The 21649-nt window shown below is 45.0% G+C and overlaps 1 long non-coding RNA gene across 1 annotated transcript; it reads right to left on the bottom strand.

Annotated features, from left to right (window-relative positions):
- Window positions 1-8130: 8130 nt before the first annotated feature.
- On the bottom strand, window positions 8131-8623 carry LOC125174762 (uncharacterized). The gene is made up of 2 exons (XR_007155545.1): window positions 8516-8623; window positions 8131-8338 (listed from the first exon to the last, which is right to left on the bottom strand). It is a non-coding gene; the product is annotated as an uncharacterized LOC125174762 (long non-coding RNA).
- Between the last annotated feature and the right edge of the window lie 13026 nt (window positions 8624-21649).

Genomic DNA, 21649 nt, shown 5'->3' on the forward strand with positions numbered 1-21649 from the left:
CTGTTCTTTCATCCTGGGATGCTCTTCCTCTCCTCTTTGAAAGGCCAATTCATGCTCATGCTTTGAGGCTTACCTTAATTATCAGCTCCTCAAAGAGGCCTTTCTCAACCACTCTTCAAATACAGTCTCATTCTGTCCCTTCCTATTATATTTCTCTGCTTATTTCTTTCCTAGCCTTTCTTGGATCTAAAATGGTCTTATTTATTCATTAGTTTATATACTTATCACCTGCTACCACCCCTCCCAGGAATGTTAAATGTCTTGCTAGTCATGTGTCTCTGCACCTAGCATTGTGCCCGGCCTGATGGATGCTCAATAAAGATTTGTTGAATTGGATTTCCCAAACTCAATAAATGAAAACTTCAGATTCTAAATCCAGGTCAGGTTACAGCCAGAGGCACGACATAGAAAGGGAAATGGTGTGCTGTACAAATGGTTTTCTTTCCCACAGGAACCTCGGTCATCGTCAAGGGCTCTGAGCCTATGACTCAGCATTCCAACCCAGCCACCCTCTCCCCATTTATCTCCTGGCATGCATGCCCTGAAAGTAGAGTTATTGTCGCACTCACGATTCGATGATTTGAGTCCCGTCCTGACACCCTGCGGAGAAACAGTAGCCCTCCGATGGACATTTGCTGAGAAAGCAAGGAAAGCTGCCTCATAAAACTCATTGTCTGTGCTGTTTGGGGAGCGACAGTTTCATAGGACGCATCACCACATGGCTTCCTGAATTGAACATATTTAAGCCAAACGTCTGTGGGATTTGGAAAACTCAAGTTGGCTTGGGGACTTTCCTGTCCTTGACAGAGACAGAGTGCAGGGTGATGAACTTTTGCATTGGTGAGAGTCACCTGCAGATCTTAGGTGAAAATGCTCCTGCCCAGCATCCCACCTCCTAAGGAATCAGTGGAGATTTCATTATAGTAGAAGCTATCAGAGTAACTTTTATAACTGCAGACATATAGGTGCTGTGGCCAACAGCTTTACATATATTATTTGTTTTATACAACAGCAGCCCTATGATGTGGGCACTACCTTCTCCCTCTTTATAGATAAAGAACCTGGCACTGAAAGAAATTACTTTCCCCGTGCCCACGGAGCTCATGAGTGGAGCTATGCCAAGTGTGGTCTGTGGACCAGCAGCTTCAGCATCACCTGGAAGTTTGTTAGAAATGCAGATTCTCGGGCTCCATCTCAGAACTCCTGACTCCAAATCTGCATTTTAACAAGATCCTCCACTGACTAATGGCACATTCAAGTTTGAGAACCCTGCTCTAGTTTACTTGACTCAAAACTGGCATCTTATTTTTTTAATGTTTTATTTATTTTTGAAGGAGGGAGAGACAGAGCGTGAGCAGGGAAGGGGCAAAGAGAGAGGGAGACACAGAATCCGAAGCAGGCTCCAGGCTCTGATCTGTCAGCACAGAGCCTGATATGGGGCTCGAACTCACGAAATGTGAGTTCATGACCTGAGCCAAAGTCGGACGCTTAACCGACTGAGCCACCCAGAGCCCCAAAGCTGGCGTCTTATTAAGAGCATGGGAGTTGGAGTCGCAGACCTTAATACAGACCCAGTTTTTCTGCTCCTTAGCTGCATAACTTTGGGAAAGTCACAAAACCTACTTAAACCTAAGTTTCCTTGTATACAAAACAGAAGTCATAATAGTAACAGTCTCCAAAGGTTGTAATGAAAATAATACTATTACAATGCATTATTATTTTAAACACTGACACACATTTTTACAGCCATGTTTGGTTTTTCAATGAGCTTGAAGTTGTTTTAATTGTTTTAAAGCCCCCTGAGGACAAGGGACTGTTTCTTGAACTCACTTATCAACCCACAGTTCCCAACTGGATATATTCATGAGCACTTGCTCAGTGATAGAGATCAGCCCCAGTCATTGTTACTATGTTTGCCTACCAAGGGAGGGAAGAAACTCTTCTTCAAGGCATAGTTTCCCTGACCCATGCTTCACCCTGTTTCTCCATTTACAGAGAGAAGGCAGAAATGTACAGAGAAACTTCTACCAACTGCGGAAGATGAGCTTTGCTTTAGAGAAAAGTTACCTTGAAAAAGAATTAAACTGGGCATCACCACACTTTTCCCATCTTGGTTTGTGGTCTTGGGCAAATCACTTAGTCTCTCTTGGTCTCTATTTCTCTCCCTGTTAAATAAGCAGGATGGTTGCTAACGTTTCTCCGGGCTCTTGCCAGTACTAACATTCTAATTCTGTAAATCCTTATTCAATGACTCTCAAATTGCCCACCCACCACTCTTAAGCTTCACTGTGGGATATTGATGGAGAATGACAAGGGTCTTGCCAAATGGGAGATGCACAAAATGTATTAAATATAATATCTATAAACCATTAGAGCTACTATACATTGAGTGCCTACTATGTGCCACCCAGTAGTCTAGTGCCTGCACACAACTTTCACAGCAACCCTGAAAGGTGGGTTACTACTCTGATTTTACAGATGAGGAAACTTAAGGCTCAGAGAGCATAAGATGCACGCCCAAGGTCACACAGTGACATAGATAGGATTTGACCCCAGTTGTGTGTGTGTGTGTGTGTGTGTGTGTGTGTGTGTGTGATTCAGGATATATCATGAAGTTAAAAAAAGGCAAAATGGTTAATAATGTGTACAATATACTACAATTTATCTAAGAAAAGGGAGATATGGATACAAGTTAGACACATGAAACATTATTTGTCAACCTGAAAATAAAGAGCCAACAATGAGAGGCATCAAACATTTATTTGGGATACAAAGGTTGCAACTGGGAGAGCACAGATTCCAGCAATAACCAGGAAAGTGTCTCCTGCCTGCAGGGTGAAGACAAGGAGTTTTTATGAGAAAGAGGGAGGTGGGCAATTACATGACTTGGATAAAAGAGAAACAAATTGTCAATTGGTGCTAACAGGCCGGTTACATACTGATGGACTATACTACTGATATTAAACCATTCCTGGTATGCATTAGTTAGCTATTCTGTCTTCAGAAAGCCTGTACCAACAGTTTCATGGTCAGGAGGCTGCTTGTCCTATTGACTTTATGAACTACTGCCTGTAAAACCATTGCTGCTTCTGGCCTGGTCCAAGGGTCTTTATGCACAGTTCAAGAATCCATTAGCCATCTTTTCTAGCAAGGAAAATGGAGCTTTTGTCAAAACAGAGTCTGTCATGTCCAGAAACTTCATACAATCCCATGTGTCTATACCCATCTCAATATCGATGCAACAGAAATATCCACTGTAAAAGTTTTTACGTGATTTCTTACAGGAAGAGGGAAGGAACCGGGTGAAAGTGACAGGGGCTTCTTTTTAATATATCTTGTTTTAAAAAGCACTCCCTAAAAATTCCAAGATCAAATGAAGCAAAGGAATTTAAATGTGTAACCAGTTGTTGGCATTATCATATGACACGTTGAAGTGTCTTTAAAGCTCTACTACCTGGCTGCACGTCCCTACTAAGATTTATCCTAAGGACAAAGGACCTGGTGAAAACAACTGTCTTTAGTAATTTAACTGGTGGTGGTAGTGTTGCTAGGGTTATTCCAAGACTGTTGTGAATGTAGTGCAGGATAAATCGAATGAATACTCTTGTGAGTATCATGGAAAACCAGGACTTTCAACACAGGAGCAAAGAAGTACAGATGTAAGACAGATGGTGGTAAGGAAAAACCCTCTGAATAAAAGCGATCTGTATGATGCATATCAGTATGATACATATTTCCTAGTTCTATCCACTGAAAGGGCCTAGGAACAATAATCCAGAAGTGAGTCCTGCTCGGTCTAGATTATTATCTCTAAACTCCATTTTTCACTAAAAGAAACCAGGGCTCCTTGGAGAAATGACTGATTTCATGTCCAGGCAGAAAATGTACAAAATAAGCCTGGAAAATTTGTCACACCAGGAAGCGAGGAAGCTATCGAAGATTACTAGGATTGTGTCAAAAGGACTCGGGAACCGACTTGCAGAGTCTCCCATTCACCAAAGTTGGAATAATTTGAGCATCTAACCTGCAAATCACATCTAATGTATTTAAATTCATGATGCTTAAAAATATTTATTAATCACCCTTACACGTTGCTGTAGAATCAACATATTATTTAGAAAACTGGAAAGTAAGAGGAAAGAATTAGCATTAATTATATTTTTTGGTAAGAACTATGCCTTGACATAACCAGATAGTTGATGAAGAGAAGTTTCTCTGCATAGAGGTATTCTAGCTAATTAAAAAAAAAAAAAAGATAGAACTCAGAATTAGTCCTTCATCATTTTGCAATATGAATCAATGGATCCAAGCAACGATCAATGACTGCTCACATTGCAGAGAAAATCAGACACCGCAATCAAAGCACTACCAATGAAGCAGCCTTGCCAAAGAAGTGATTGTGAACTTAATCAAGATTCAACATCCAACTACCAAATTGCAGTAAACCCAAGGGACAGGGAATCCGCCAGATGTCACCACTGAGAGGCTGTCAGTAAGATGGAGGTACGAGAAACCCTCCAGGACAACCCACGCAGGTTCAGAAAATCCGTTCCCCATGAGCACTGTGGGTCAGAGCGTTCACTTCATTCTTTAAACACGGAGATATCAGTCTGCATCTGAACTGTCACATTCAAGGTGACTCTATATCTGAAGTGCAACCATCAACTATTTCATAATGCTTCCAGAATAGTCAGGTCTACATTTTTCTATATTGCAATTCTTATTACTCTATCATAAATTATCTTTCTTTTCTTTTTTATTTATATTACAGAGAGGCATTACAATATCTTCTTTAAAACTTATTTATCTAAATGGATATGATGTTTGAACTTCATTTCACAATAACAAAGGGGGTGAGAGATATTTGTGATGAAAGGGTGTTCTGAATCTGGTGGGGTTGAGAGCGTAGCTGTATCAGAAATGTAGTTACTCGTGCTCTCTGGCTCAAATTCCACATTCCTACCACAGATATGATATCAGCACCTATCTCACAGATTAGCTGTGAGGATTAAATACTAGCAATAGGCTTAATAAATGCAGTTATTATGATTAGGATTACAGTTACTGTTATTATAGCTAATTACATAAAATTTCTCTTCACAGCTTTGTCTAATTGAAATTGGGCCTTTGTGGCCTGGCCCCACCTACATTACACTATCCCAACCCTGTGGTCCGACTGAACTTAACAACTTCCCATCCCCTGAGTGATCTGAGCAGTTAAAAGGCCTGGCCATGTGCATGCTGTTCTCTCTGCCTAGAAGGCTCTTTCTGTGACCCCAATCCTTCCCACTTTTCCCTCAAGACTCAGTTCAACTAACACCTCTTCTGGGAAGCCTTCTTCCACCAGCAAATCTTATGTCGCTCTCTCCTTTATGTTCCAAACACTGTGTTTCCTGGCCCTCTCATAGCTATATTGTAATTAGTAGTTGATTCATCCATTTCCCATATTAGACTGTGAATCCCTTGAGAGCGTAGAGGGGGTTTTGTGTCTTTGAACTCTGGCACATGAGTTGGTGTTCAGTAAGTGTTTGTTGATTGACCGAATAAATGAGTAAGTGAGTGAAGGACGTGAAGGAATGAATGTTACCCATTGCCTAGAAACCCTCTCTAGGCCTGATAATTAGCAAAGCCAGGCCTGAAATGTGTGTCTTTAAACATCCAACTCAGGGGCCCTTCCTGTAGTAACCCAGCTCACCACAGTGGTTTAGCCTGGTCAACAGAGCAGAACAAATATTTTCCCTCCTGGAAAGTTTTACTTCCAGTTCCAGGATTCCCAGCTGTGTTGGACAAAGTGCTACCTTCAAAACAGTGAGGAAGAGTACTCCTCCTCTTAGAAAAGAAGTAGGGCCCAGGAAGTGCGAGGGCTCTCAGGAATCGAACATCCTTGGGCTTCCATTATACCCATCAGCTGTTCAGATTTTCTTCTGAGGGTTTGCCCTGATGAGGATTCTGGCCGCTCCACCCCAGCCTCATATTCCAGGCAATTCAGCCTTTCCAGGAGGTACCTAATGGGACCCACTTAAGATTCTAACTTGACAACCACCATAAATTACCAGGCCCAACCAGGACTTGGGGAAACACCAAAATTTTTGCTTTTCTCACATTTGTGGCTGTTAGGCAATGGGTCTGTAGCAACCAGGTCCTTAGTGAATTCCAGGACCCCAATTTGGTGACCACTGGCAGAGTAGACTTGGCTACTGGCTTCCCCAGGTTAAGAGGATCCTTTTATTTTATTTATTCTTTTATTTTTATTATTTTTTAATGTCTTATTTATTTTTGAGACAGGGCAAGAGACAGAGTACCAGCAGGGGAGGGACAGAGAGAGAGGGAGACACAGAATCCGAAGCAGGCTCCAGGCTCCGAGCTGTCAGCACAGAGCCCAAAGCCGGGCTCCAACTTGTGAACCGCGTGATCGTGACCCGAGCTGAAGTCAGAGGCTCCACTAACTGAGCCACCCAGGCTCCCCCAGAGGCTCTTTTTTAAATGTTCATATTCTAGTGTTTCTGGTACCTGTTTTCGATTCCTTCCTTGCTTCCTGGGGAAGTAGAAAAAGTACCAAACTGTGAGGACCCAGTTCTAGACTTGGTTCTGCCATTGCACACATCTGTGGCCTTGAGGAAGTCACACAATTGGTCGGGGTTCTAGTTATCTAATTTGTGAAAAGATAGGATTCAAACTTATCTCTAAGATTGCTTCTAGTTCTAAGTACTCTACACACTTGCTACACAAAGTGTGGTCCACAGACCAGCAGCAGAGCATCACCTGGGAGATGGTAGAAATGCCAAGTCTCACTCAGGCCCCACCTGGAGCTACTGAATTAGAATCTGCATCTTGCCAAGATCCCTATACCTTCAAAATTTAGAATGCATTGCTCTAGGACACCACATGTTTGATCACTAGACTGAGTTTCTCCTCCTTCTAGAAAAGTACTTTTGAATCCGGACAAGAACTGCATCTACCTAAGAGATTAGTGTCACTCAGATAGAGAGGAAAGATGGCTCTTTGAATAGGGTTTGTTCAGCTCATACTGCCTAAGTAAGCTCTAACCAGATTCTTCCTTTCCTTTCCTGACTTTCTACCTTCTTTCCTTCCTTTTTTCTTTCCTTCTGTCCTTCCCTTCTCTTCCTTCCTTCTCTCCTCCCTCCCTCCCTCCCTCCTCCCTTCCACCTCTCCTTCCTTCCTTTCCCACTGGGAAAATGGGGAGAAAAAGAAAAGCCTTACTATCTTCCAACAAAAGAATTATCTTACTCCTGCTTCCCCAGGGCCCCTGGTCCCCTCTGGGATAAGCCCTGTAAGTGTGCTCTGACTCCTGCCCAAGAACACAGCCCCCTGTAGCCATCCAGCTGAGGAGGTAGAGGAGAGGCCCTGGAAGTTGGGGAATGAGAAGCAGGGGAGGGACTGAAAGGGCTCTGCAGGGAGCCAGGCCCCACTGAGGGAGCTTTTAAAAACAAACATTCCGATGGCTTTTCTCTACTCTTGCCAAAACTTCCCTTCTGGGAATGAGGCCACAAGGACCCTCTATGGCACCCATCCTTAGGCAGCCACAGGGCAGATTCAGAGAGCAAAGCTACCCATTGCTGCATGCTGCTGGTATGCCCAGTCCCTGATAGAAGATTAATGTCCCCTTGCCTGGTGAGAAGTTGAAAATTAACACGTGAGTGTTCCCAGTCCTCTCCTCATCTGCCTGATTAGGTTTTTCCTCTCCACACTCCTTCAGGGAGTCTGCTGCCATTGCCAGAAGGGTTCTTTGGTATGTGCACATGGCCAGAAAAGGGAAAGAGAGGTACGAGATTTAGGAGTCATAAAAGAAGATGGTTTTTTAGGTGAGTTTCAAAAAGAGATCATGAGGACAGCTAAAGGATGTGAGGGTTGTTGATGGGAGAGAAAAAACAGATATTGTGTCCTTATAAACCAGTGGTTCTCAAAGTGAGGTCCCAAGACCCCTTGTATCAACATCATTTAAGAATGTGCTAGAAATACAAATTCTCAGGCCCTATCTCAGACCTATTGAATCAGATAGTCTGGGGATGGGGCCCAGCAATCTCTTTTAAGATGTTTTCCAGTTTGATGCCTGCTAAAGTTTGAGAATTATCATTATAAACTATGCATTATTTCCATAGTAAATAAGAATTAGAGGGGAAAAAACGGGTTTATTTGAAACTATCGCACTCTTTTTTTGGCCACACACTTTGGCTCTCAGATGGGAAGATGTGGATCACTGACATGATAGGGTTACACTTGTCTTGCTGGTGTTCGTTGCAAGAAAGCATCTTCTCATGCCGTGCATCTTCGTTCTGCTCTTACAAAGAATCATCACACAGGATTTCTATCTTGTCCACTGCATGGGCCGTAAGCAACAGGATGGTAGGTAAAGTTGAAGGACTGTTCTTTTGTCCTTGGTGTTTTACGCTCAAGAACTGACATCTACAAAACCCTGTTTTCATTCAATAGTGGACAGCCTATTTAACTTGTGCCCCAGACTACAATTTTACCTAAAACTTTAACCAGAACTGACCAGAGTTGGGAGACTGGAGAGAAAGCGTATATTCTCATGATCCAAGTTTTTCTAGATGCCACCAGCCTGTAAGCACAGGGGAGTTCAACACTCATCCAGATACTTCACTGTCTTCTTCCACTTTGTTCATGGAGGATCAGCTTCCCAAGCCTCCCTCCAGTACCTAATGTGATGTCATAAATCAGGCTGGCATTACCAAGTGCCATCCCTGCACAGGGATCCCTTCTGCTGGGTATCACCCTAACCAGTAAGTTCAGACTTATACGGAACACAGACATGTAAATAGGCTACTGTACTACAGGAGGATTTCTTCAAACCTTAAAAAAAGAAATAAATAAAAGACATGATTTAAAAAAACATAAATATAGTAAAATTGTATGAAACAAAAAGTAAAATTGCTTTCTCTCACTTTTAACTACCTTATTCCCAAAACGTTTTGTGTGAATCTTTCCAGAAATGTTTTATGCACGTGCTAGCATATATATTCTTTCTTTCCTTCACACATGGGACCACTTTGTGCATACAGTTCTGCACTTCAATTTTCTCCATCAATAGCTTGGAAACTGTTTAGCACATTCTTTTTTGTGGGTGTGTGATTTTTTTTAATTTTATTTTTAATTTTTTTTAATTTACATCCAAATTAGTTAGCATATAGTGAAACAATGATTTCAGGAGTAGATCCCTTAATGCCTCTTACCCATTTAGCCCATTCCCCCCCTCCCACAACCCCTCCAGTGACCCTCAGTTTGTTCTCCATATTTGAGTCTCTTCTGTTTTGTCCCCCTCCCTGTTTTTATATTATTTTTGTTTCCCTTCCCGTTTGTTCATCTGTTTTGTCTCTTCAAGTCCTCATATGATAGCACATTCTTTTTAATGGCTGCATAATATTCCATCATATAGATGTGCCATGGTTGTAATAACCAATCCTATTTATGGCCCTTTCCCGTTTTTACTTTCTAGAAACAATATTGCAGTGAACATTCCTGTAGTTATATTTGTGAATATATATATGTGGGTTAAACTATCACCCATGGATCAAAAGGTATACGCACTTCCAATTATTGCCAAAATGCCCGACTAAAATATTATATCAGTTATATGCTCACTGACTGTGAATGCATGTCCCTGTTTCCTTATTTACTCAACAACATGGAGTATTATCAAGCTTTTCAGATTTTTTCCAATCTGATAGGTGAAAAATGGCGTCTCATTGCTGCCTAGATTTGCATGGCTTTGATTAGAAGAAAGCTGAACATCTTTTCGTGCATTTATTGGTTATTGCATTTTTTTTTTTCTGAACTGTCTTTTATATCCTTTGCCCATTCCTCGGTTGGTTTGTTCATATTTATTCTTATTGGTTTGTATGAGCTCTTTGTAAAGTAAGGAAATGAACTTCTTGTCTGTTCTACGTGTTGCAGATACTATGTACTGTTTTATCATTTGTCTCTACATTTTAATTTGTATTAATTTTTTTTTCTTTCTGGAGACCAGCATGATGCTGGAAGAATCGGCAGTGAGATGATCCATGTCAGACAGCATTTCTTTGCCCGGCTGGTCCTTTGTGAAGCTGGAGACTCAGAGGTGACAGAGGCTGAGAGAGGGTGGATGGAAGGTGTGTGAGCCTGTGTCTTCCAGCTGTGAGTACTGGGGACAGTGCTGGGTCGGCCACTCCCACAGACCCAGCACAACACTTCTTTCATATCTCACCTTTGTAGCAAAACACAGCCCATCGGTCTGATCTTCACCATCAGAAAGAGTTCTCTTTCTGGGGCCTCGTGGCCCTTTCCACAATGGTGAGGTCACTACAGACCATCAAGCAAATTTTGATAACTCTGAACCTCCAGGAGATTAAGCCAGAATTTTTTGTCCCTTTCCTCCCAGGGGGCCACTGTGCTCCTAACTATATGGGTGTAAATAGCTCGGCCATCTCGCTCAGGGGAAACCAAGGCCCCTTCATACTAAAGAGAGAGTTAGTAATGAGTCCCTGATTTGACCTGTTACAAAATTAATGAACTAACTGATCACCTCTTAAGCCTTTCAGAGGAATATTGGTGGGAGAGAATCTCATATTGGTGGCATTTCAAGGAATATAACAAGGGAGGTGGAAAATCATTCAGGTTCTGTAAGAAAGGATACGCTTGGGCCGGGTGGGAGGGAGGTGGGTGGTACAGTGATATACTCACCCTGCCCCGTGGTCTGCCTCCGAGTCAATGCCCACTTCCTAACCCATCCCACCTAACAAGGTCATTTTGACTTTATTTTTCATTTGTTTTTACTTTTATTTTTTTTTAAACAGTAAGATTACGTCTTTATTTTTTAATGTTTATTTATTTTTGAGAGAGACAGAGACAGTGAGAGAGCATGAGTGGGGGAGGAGCAGAGAGAGCGGGAGAGAAAGAATCCCAAGCAGGCTTTATGCTACCAGCGCAGAGCCTGATGTGGGCCTCAAACCCACGAGTTGTGAAAGCACGACCTGAGCCGAAACCAAGAGTCGGGCGCTTAACCGACTGAGCCACCCCGGCACCCCTGATTTTATTTTTTAAACCATGCCCACAGCAGTAGCTGTTGGGGGAAATGCTTAGAATCGCCTGTCAGAATGGAGATGGTGAGCTGGGAATTCTGTCTCCTCACTTTTTCAAGAGAATGGAGGAGAAGCAGCACAGAGCTACCTAAAGGCAGAAGCTTGTATCATTCCTACCCCACTGTAATCCTTATGTGCTGATGGCAAGGAACGAGTATGAACTCTGCTTCAAAGCTCAGTTAGAAGGAACATCATGTTACTTCAAGTCTAATTAAGCCTAGCTCTTTAGCCCTCACTCACCAGGTTGATGGGAATTTCAATGTGAGTCATGATTTTGAGAGCCCTTCCACTCCCTGAATTCATACCAGATTCCAGGAACTTATTTGGACGTTGGGTAACAGGAGAAGGGTCCTGAGCCACCTCACCCCAGTGACCCTTCTGATGACAAGAGGTAGTGTTATCCTGCTCACACCTTTGGGCACTGGGTCTTTCCTGGAAGCTACAATCTGACTGTTCTCTGAGATTCTACATGTTCAGGGTGCTGGGTGTCACCAGCTACAGGACTTGCCAAAACCCTGACACTTACCCAGTTGTGGTGCTTTTAGCACCCATCTGCAATTTCCTTAACATTCCTCTCATCAAAAGGGAGAATTTAATTCCCCTCCCTTTGAATATGGACTAGCTTTGGTGTTACAGGCTGAATTATGTCTCTCCCTCCACCGCTGCCCCATAAAATTCATGCATTGAAGCCCTAATCCCCCAGTACCTAAGAACGTGACTGTTTGGAGATAGTGCCTTTAAAGAGGTAAATAAGTTAAATTGAGGCCATTTGGGTGGGTCCTTATGAGAAACGATTAGGACCCAAAAACAGACACCAAAGGAAGACCAAATGAAGACACAGGGAGACGACAGTCTCCACAAGCCAAGGAGAGGGGCCTCGGAAGAAACCAATCCTGATAAAACCTTGATCTTGGACTTCCAGCCTCCAGAACTGTGAGAAATAAATTTCTGTTGCTTAAGCCTCCCAGTCTGTGGTGCTTTGCTATGGCAGCACTAGCAGATTAATACATGTGGTGACTAGAACGTAGTCCACGGGAGGCTGTGGGACTTCTCAGGCTAGGTTAGAAAAGGTAACACAGCTCCTGCCCGGCTCTCTCTCCCAAGATGCTTGCCCTTGGAGCCCAGCCACCATGTGGCAAGGAGGAAGCCCCGGACATGAGAAGTGTACGTGTTCTGGCAGGCAGCCCCAGTGAAGGCCCCACTGACAGCCAGTATTAATTGTCAGGCATGTGAGCAAACAGACTTGAGAGGACTCCAGCCCCAACCTTCCAGACGCCCCAGCTGAGTGGAGACAGAGAGAGAGAGAGAGAGAGAGAGAGAGGTGCATTGTTCCCACCAACCCCTGGCTAACCTGCCAATTCATGAGTAAAATAAATGTTGTTGTTCTAAGCCACCAAGTTTTGGGGTGTTCCTTTAAGAAGCAATAGATAAAAGGAACACCAGTCTCGAGGAGTCAACAACTTCTGGCTCTCTCTAGTCTTAAGAAATATTTCCTTTCTCCTCCTCCCATTGCAAAAGATCCCACATAATCTCCTTCAACTTGACTTTCACTATACAGTGTTGGCTTCTCTTTCTAGGGGGTAAGGTTGGGAGGACAGGTTTTTTTTTTCTTATTATTTCACACTAATACAGTAATCTGAGTGCTCTCTGTATATCACTTTTTTATTTCCTGTGGATGGTGAGATCTATAGAGGTAAGCAGGTCCCTGCATCTGTATACAGTCAATATGCGCAGGGGTCCCTTTGACTGCCTCTGCTCTGGCTTAAGGCCAACCTTGAGTTAACATTCAGCACTCTGCCACACCCCTCAGAACAAACCTAATTCCCCATACGCTGGAAATTAATGCAAGTGTCATTGTGAATTGAACCGGAGGGTGGAGAGAGGGTTATAACACATACTACCCAGAAAAACTGTTGGTCTACTATAGACATCACTACTTTCTCTTTCCGGTTTTCCCAGGATCTACCCCTCTCCCCTGGTGCCCGGTCCCCGGTCCCCGGGGCTCTTGGCTCCACCCCTCCAACAGTGGAATTCTACCTCTCTTTAGCTAGCGTGCTACACCCAGCAGAATACAAAACTTGGGGCAGCCAAACAGCAACAGTGCGGTTCCTGAAGCATGCCCCTAAGGCTTTCAGCTCTTTCCAACACTCTTTCAATCTCATTTTCGTGTTGTTACTCATGTTACTTGTTTCTGTTTCTTTCCCTGGGAGCTCAAGGAAATTGGCAAGGGCTGCGCTGTTTTCTCTCTGTTGCTTTGAAGAATGTGACCATGGAAGCCCTCCTCCAAAGTCCCTGTTGCCAAAGTCAACACTAGGGTGCAGAAGCTAGAGCCGATCACCAGCGCATGGCGGCCCGGTCCTGCTGTAGCAATAGCCTCACCCGACAAAAGGCACACAGCCCCCAAATAGCAAGGAGCCAAGGCAGACGCAAGAAGAAACGCTCCTTCTATGTACCTCTTTATTTTATTTGCCAGATAAAGGGTGTTAGAGTCTAGTTCTCACCCCAGAGGTGGAAAACTGCAGCAATCATGCCAGGAGGGGATGCCAAAGATAGTGGTTGGGGAAAGCCAGCCCCTCCCAAAGATGCAGCTATATGTAGCAATTATAACCAGAGTGCACAGCTCCCATTTGTTCAGCACTTACTGTGTGGCAGTCATGTCAATTTCTTCATGCCCTATCTCACCTGATACTCAGAACAACCTTATGAGGCAGGTACCATTATTACTCCCACTTCACAGATGACAAAACAGAGGCTCAGACGGTGCTAAGTGGCTTAGCCAAGACTACAGAGCCAATGAGGACAGGAGACCAATGAGCAAGTGAGGACAGGTCTCTTCTCTCATCATCAGTATCAAAGGAATGTCAAACAAATCTGGTCCAAGAGGACAGGGACTGTCATGTTCCCCATAAGAAGAGGCACCATTCCCAAGCACTCACCACGTGCTAACCCTTTAAGGTGAGGTCTCTCCTTTATTACTCATGTCAACCTTAGGAAGTAGATGTGCTCATTATTCCTCATCTTACTGATGAGGATTTTAAACAAAGAAGGAGCACAACCTGATTTATATGTTGAAAGACCCTCTCCAGGTCTTTGCCCAAATCCCTAAAGTCACTTCCTGCTGTGTGGAGAATGGGTGCTTGGAGGCAGGGTGGAAGCAAGGAAAGCAGTTACAGCATGTGCAATCATACAGGTGACGAGGAGAGGTAGCAGGCAGACCACAGGGACCTTGTGGAGGGATGCATGGTGGAGCCACAAGCCTCCGTGACTCCATTTTCTCGGGCTTGCAGGGAGAATCACCGCTGTTGTAATTATTAGCCAGCACACCCCACCCTCAGGGCAAATGCCTGGCACAGAGCCAACACTGAATCCGTGGGGGTGGTAATGGTGGCAGCAGTGGCAGCCACATCAGGAGAGATGATGAAAGATAAGAACACAGTGCCTAGAAGGGTAAAAGAGTGCCCAAAGGAAAGATAGATGACAGTTGCCAGTAGGAACCATTTTGCAGAGGCTGATCCTGATGACCATGTGGACAATAGAGAGAATGACAATACCAGCCACCAACTCAGTGTGCGCCAGGGTTCAGGCACCTCGCCTTGCACGTTGAATTCATTCTCTCTGAATCCTCATAAGAACTCAGTTAAGTAGATGCTACTAATACCCTCTATTTATGTTTGAGGAAGCAGGTTCAGGGAGCAGAAGCCAGGAGGCGACACAGCCAGGACCCTAACCCTCTCTGTTTGCCCAAGTAGTGAGCTCTCTGCACCACCTCTCCTCCCCACGCCCCAAACCATAAGGGTGCTGCCTCGTCCTGTGAACTCCCAGCCTCCTTCTGGGCAAGAAGGCTGGGCAATGCACCTTGTTCTTCTCTCTTCGGGGTCCAGAGGTCATGGCCCTGCAGCAAGCAGACAAGCCCCGGGCCAGGCAGGGCCAGATCTGAAGTCTTGCTATCTGCTTCATTTCATCAGGCTGCGAGCGGCCGAGCACAGGAAATTAAAAGCAACTCGTAGATCCCAGAGCGTGGCATCAAGTGATCTCAGACAGAATCTGTCCCCCTTCCCTCCCACTTCTCGCTTCTGCAAGAAGGTGGCTCTTAGCAGTCAGTAGCTGAACTTTGCAGAGAACCAGGGTGTCCTAGCTGCTGGAGCCCCAGAGGCAAATGAGACCTCGCCCTCAGTGGGTTCGGGGTCTGGGGAGGCAGGTCCTTAGAGTGACGGTGGTAGTGCATGTGTGTGCGCGAGCGTGTGTGTGTGCACATGTGAGCATGCACATGTGTATTCTAGAAGGAGACACAGAAAAGAATGGTGGCTTTCATGGGGCAAACTGGACTCATAGGTGACGAGAAGCCAATTTTTCTCTTTATACCTTTTGCATAGTTGAACTTCGTACCACGTGCTTACGTTAACTATTTTGATAAACAATATATACTTGGAAGATGAAATAAAATAAAGATATACGTAGAAGAGAGACACCTAACCCATGGGGAAGGGGACAGTTAGAGAAAGTTTCTTTCAGGTGATACTCTTGAGTCTTAAAGAACAAAATGAATTAACAGGTAGCAAAGAAAGGGGAAGGAATTTTAGGCAGAGGACACAGCTCAAGCAAAGGCTTAGAGGTGAGGGGGAGCCAGGGAGCTTACTGTAGGGAAAAGGCCGAGCACTGGAACACAAGGGACTGGATTTTCAGCTTCTCTCCTTCCTCCTCCATTTGCCAGCCACATGCTGGAGCATTGCTCAGGTCTAACCATAGGCCTGTTGTGAAATTAATTTCAAGACGTAGTGGGGGGGTTGGGTATCTTACCAATCCACCATTAAGTGCCAGCAGTAACATCTCATAGCTGAGACACCCTGTGAGTGCAGACATCTGCTATTTCTGCTTGCCTAACATCCCTTCCTCTGAGTCTTGGCTGAAGTACCCCCTTTCCTTCCTTTGAAAACCCTCCCCTTACTCTCTCATGTGGTTCTGAGAAGATGGTCAATGATGACACCCCTACTCCATGTTACTCCAGCCAAGTGAGGGGGTGGGTGGTGGCACAGCTGACCCAGACTTGTCCACAGGACTCCCTCTCTCTAGGATCTGATCTTGGCAGGAACCTCGTCAGCATGCCCAAAGGCTGGGCTGATTCTCTCCTTTGGGGATGCCTTGAAGTGGCAGGTTCCTGTTCATTGGGAACTGACTGTTGGATTTTTCCCTTCACTTCTCTGAACTAAGCCACCTAATAAGTTGGCTTAGTTGCTTTTTAGCCTATTACTTACAACCAAAGAACCCTAGGGAATGCCCTTGCTCTTTGAGAGTCAAATAAAAATTGGTTTGAGACCCCATCCTACATGCAAAGCACAATCCTCATTCCTGTCCACCCTTCTGAGGACTTCCTTAATCACCTGCTTCCACTGAACTATTTTAGTTTATGGATAATCTCCCCATCCTGTGCAGGCTGTCAGTGCCAATACACATGAGGAATTCACGTTTTCCTCAATTTCTCTCTTCTTCCCTAAGACCCACTTATACAAGGGATGTGGGGGGGGGGAGTCTTTATCGAAGAGAGAGAATGGTTTACAGCACTCACAAATAAAAACTGTGCAATCAAAAATTAGACATCCTTGTTCTTAAAATTTCCACAAGTATAAGTTTCAAGTTTCATTTCCCCCTGAGAAGTCCCCTCCTCCTGTACTTCCTCTCCTTCAGAGTCTCTCACCCAAAGTCCCTATTTATTTTTATGCACAAGACACCAGTTCTTTCTTCATCATTTTGTCTCTTGCCAACTTCACCCTCAGGGTCTCAAGACAGTTCTCCTCCAGAAGAGAATTCTGGGGCCAGGCATTAGAATAGTCGCACCCCACTACAATGATTTCTTAAGAAAGAAGATTAGAACCAGGCCAAAGAACCGCCGTGGCCCCTTCCAGTTCCAGAACAATGATCCTGGCCTCTGGAAAGGTCACAATCCTTTCTACTTGAGTTCACATTGAATTGGATGGGGTGATCACCTGTGCAAGAATGCAGGGTTCTCTCAAGGGCCACATTCATTTCTTCCCAGAGGCCAAAGCCCCCCAAGGGAAGGATGCTGTGGGAATTAGAGCCACAGGTGGGCTGAGGAAGTGACCAGTGACCAGTGACCAACAGTGATTCTGGTCAGGGAGGGTGTCTCAGTGGTACCCAGTTTCTCCTTCTGCTGAATCTTTGCCATGTTACTTTGTGTGTATCATTCTAGTCACTGGACACTTGGGGTCCTGAAAACATGAGATCCGCATGGTGTTTACTCTTCATGGTGTTCACTCATGATCTCGGTGGTGCTTGATCCATGCCTGTAGAAGTAGCATATTTCCTCCCCAGAACTCATACTTCTCACTGACCATTCATTCAATAAACATGTGTCAAATTCCCCTTCTGTGCCAGCTCCTATCCATGAGAGTCTAAGAACCTAGTGGGGGATGTAGGGAAGAAACAGGCCATTATTTAAAAGTGAGATAAGTTCTGCGGGGCGCCTGGGTGGCGCAGTCGGTTAAGTGTCCGACTTCAGCCAGGTCACGATCTCGCGGTCCGTGAGTTCGAGCCCCGCGTCGGGCTCTGGGCTGATGGCTCGGAGCCTGGAGCCTGTTTTCGATTCTGTGTCTCCCTCTCTCTCTGCCCCTCCCCCGTTCATGCTCTGTCTCTCTCTGTCCCAAAAATAAATAAAAAACGTTGAAAAAAAATTAAAAAAAAAAAAGTGAGATAAGTTCTGGATCATGAGTCCACTTTAAATAGCTATTGAGTATCTTCAGTGTGCTAGGCTTTGTCAAGGGAAATAAGACAGATCTCTGGAAAAAAGGGGGGGGGAAGAAAAGAAAAGGAGAGGAGAGAAGAGAAGAGAAGAGACGAGAAGAGAAGAGAAAAGAAAAGAAAGAAAAGAAACCTGTGAGCTCGATTGTGTGTTGGGTGCCTGGAGGCAGGGAAAATGAGCAGGAGAAAATTCACAAGCACCTAACACAGTGCGAAGCACATGGAGTTACTCAGTAAATACTTACTGGATAAATACTGACTAAAATATAATTACAAAACATGGCACGGGCTATTCCAGAAGCAAAAAATCAGAGAACATCTTCGAAAATGGGATGGCATCCTAACCTTGCCTGAGCAGGGATGTGTGCTGAGTGGAGCACAAGTTTGGTGAAGGTGGTGGGGAAAATGCGATTGATGGAGATGGGAAAAAGAAGTCTGGGACTACAGTGCCGAAGGCTGTCTGTGACACAGTCACAGTTGAGAAGCCATCAGCCCCGACTTCCAGGCAGGATTGTGAGCAATTGCTGCCTCTACATGTCTGTGTTTTCACAGCAGAAGGTGGAAGGCGCCACTCACCCACTTGATAACAGAGTAGATAGGAACGAGGGATTTAGAATCAAGCAGACCCGGGTTCAAATCCCAGCTCCACCACCTTTTTAACACCAAGATGTTGAGCAAGTAATTTAACTTCTCTGAGCCTCAGTAGTTTCATCGCCATAAAGGGAACCATAATGTCCACCCCCGAAGAGTATTATAAAGGATTACACCAGGTCATGTACCGTAAAATCAGTCATAGAGTACCTGGCTCATAGTATTTTTTATTTTATTTTATTTTATTTTAATTTTTTTTTCAACGTTTATTTATTTTTGCGACAGAGAGAGACAGAGCATGAACGGGGGAGGGGCAGAGAGAGAGGGAGACACAGAATCGGAAACAGGCCCCAGGCTCCGAGCCATCAGCCCAGAGCCTGACGCGGGGCTCGAACTCACGGACCGCGAGATCGTGACCTGGCTGAAGTCGGACGCTTAACCGACTGCGCCACCCAGGCGCACCTCATAGTATTTTTTAAATGGTGCTTTGTTGCTGTCATTTTGGTTATAATTATAACTACTGTCACTCTTTTTGGAATAATGTTGCTTCGCATCCATCTGCCTATACTGCCTACGAGGAAACTTAAACTTTGAGCCTCTTCTCTTCTATATGGGTTATCTCAACAGAGCAAGTGAATTTAGATCCATCATTTGATGGGAAAGTATGGATTACTCACCAAGAGACATCCTCCAAGAGCATGTGGGCCAAGATTTCTCAACTTACCATTGAGGAGACTGAGGCCCACAGAAACTGAAGTCTTGGCCCTGGTCCCACCACGGCTCAGGGGGAAGAAGGGGGCCAATTCCCCGAGTGTCCAGATTCCTATGCTATGCCCCTCTGGTTCCCACTGTAATCCAGTTGACTCTATTGTTGTGTAGACAGGGCCAAGATTAAAATCAACTTCAAGTGCCAATCTTCCAAAGCCAAGTCCCCTGGAGGAGCCAGATCTCCTGCCCTGCCCCCCTCACAGGGGTGCCTGCTTTCCTCACACTCTCTCTGAAGCCTCCACAGGCAGCTGCTCTGTGTCTGAGAATAGATGTTGCCCTGGAGGCCTCCTGACCCCTGGAGGAGGAGACAAGAGGTCCCGGCCAGTGTCAGCTTACAGTGGGAACAGGGCCTGGGGACAAGGCCAGAGCTGGGCTGACACCGGGAATGTTATTGCTTCCCCAGGCCCTCATCCCCAGCAGAGGCTGTGTACGAGTCACACTGCGGTGGCCTCACTGTAGCATGGGGTAGGTTTCTCACCAGCAGACCTCGGTCGGTCGCTCTGGAGTCAGCCATTCTTTGGCAGTTGTGCAGGCTCCCGTGGCGTCCCAGAACTCCTCTCTTTGTCTGGGGTCACAGTGCTCCTCTGGAAGAGAAGCTCAAGGGGAGACCCTCAGCAGGACAGGAGTAGTTTGTCTTTTTCTGGAATTCCCCCAGTAGCTTTCCAAATCCTTCACTGAGGGCTCTAATGGGAGGATTCAAATGGTCTGGGCAAGCCACGTTAAATGCCCAGCTGCTATTTGGTCCCCTTTGTGAGACTCAGAGAACTTGCCATACCCAGTCAAATTAAAGAACTCTTAACGCAAAAGAAGTGATTTTCTGCATCGTGGATCCCTACCCACATCTGGCCTGACCCATAGAGACCCAGGCTGTGGGCTAACTGAGGCCTGTGTGGGAGCCACTGCCCAGCCGATGGGACCCCCTGGACTAGAGGATGACTGACCACCTGAACCAGTTAGATCCTCCCTCACTACCCTACTTTACTGAGTAGAGATTGAGGCTTTCTATGTGCCAGGTCCCATGGTACTATGCCAGGTCCCAGTGGTACAAAACTGGGAGGGGTTCCATAACCCCAGATAATTTTGACCTCTGTAAGAATTCAGTGTATGACTCTTGTGCCATATTAGCAGCTTAGATTAGCTGTCAGGATTTTGTTGTGACATAAACACAACTCTCATTTATAAGGGGGCCATTACCTTAAATATACCAACACATTTATTAGAATCTTTGACTTCAAGGAACAGAAGCTGAACCCAATCTGGCTTAAGGAAAAGTCAGAACTCACTGGCTGTGAGAGACTACAGCTGTCCCCAGGGAATCAAATGACAAGAGCATCTCTCTTGGCCTCCTTCCCCTGCTCCCTTCTCACCCCATATCTTAGCTCTCTGCTTCTCTCCATGTGTTGGACTCATTCTTTCTTAAGATGAAAGAGGTCTGTCCACACAGCAGAAGACATGGCAGAGGCAGCTCCAGGCTTCATCAACCCAGATGAGCAACATACACAGAGAAAGAGGATTTTGCTGTCCCAGACCCCGCGGGTAAAACTCAAGGAAAGGACCAAACTTGGGTCACAGGGCCACCACTGAGCCAATCACTGTGGCAAAGGGTATGACATATGACGACTGGTCCAGTCTTGGTCACATGATACCCCTCAGCCCACCCCAACCAGAGGTGAAAGAGGAACAGTTCTATAAAGAAGAGAGTATGTTCTTTCAATGGGCAAATGGAGCAGATGCTAAACAGGATTGGGGAAGGGGGAGAAATCTCTGTTACACCAGAAAGAATAAAAGGAGAAGCTATTTCTATACAGAAGAAAAAAAGTAGGGAAGGCCTTTACCAAAGAGTAGCTACCTTTAAGATTATTCCTAATGGCCAGCTTCTTTAGAATATGGAAAACATGAATATATTTAAAAATAGTCCATGGACTGGCAACTTTTATGGGATATATAGATGTGGTGAGTCCGTGCAGAGCTAATGCCCAGGGTGACAGAAAACAAATCAAGTGTCTTTGCGGGGAGGAAGAGAATTCACATCTACTGAACATCTACTGGGTGTTGGGCTTTGTGGGTCCATGTGACTCATGAAGCAATATGGCCACCCTATGAGACAGGCACCATTGTTTCCCTCCATTTATAGGAGAGGGAACCGATGCTGAAAGATATTTTGAAAAGCCCATCTCACTGAAGGCCCCTCAGCAAGTGAATAGTGAAGTTGGGATGTGAACCCAAGTTTGTCTTATTCCAAAGTTTGCCCTGCCAGCCAAAGGCAAAATATAGCCCAGCTAAAAGGTGGAGGGGCAAACAATGAGTCCCTCCTCTGTTTATACACAGAGAACAAAACCAGACTGCATAAAAGGGCAGAAGTGCCAAAAAGGGTAATAGTTTTTCCGGGTCCTTCATGAGGACATTCTTTGCTCCCAAAATGGAGACAGCGCTTGAAAGTA

This window comes from Prionailurus viverrinus, chromosome A1 (assembly GCF_022837055.1).
Source record: "Prionailurus viverrinus isolate Anna chromosome A1, UM_Priviv_1.0, whole genome shotgun sequence".
NCBI lineage: Eukaryota > Metazoa > Chordata > Mammalia > Carnivora > Felidae > Prionailurus > Prionailurus viverrinus.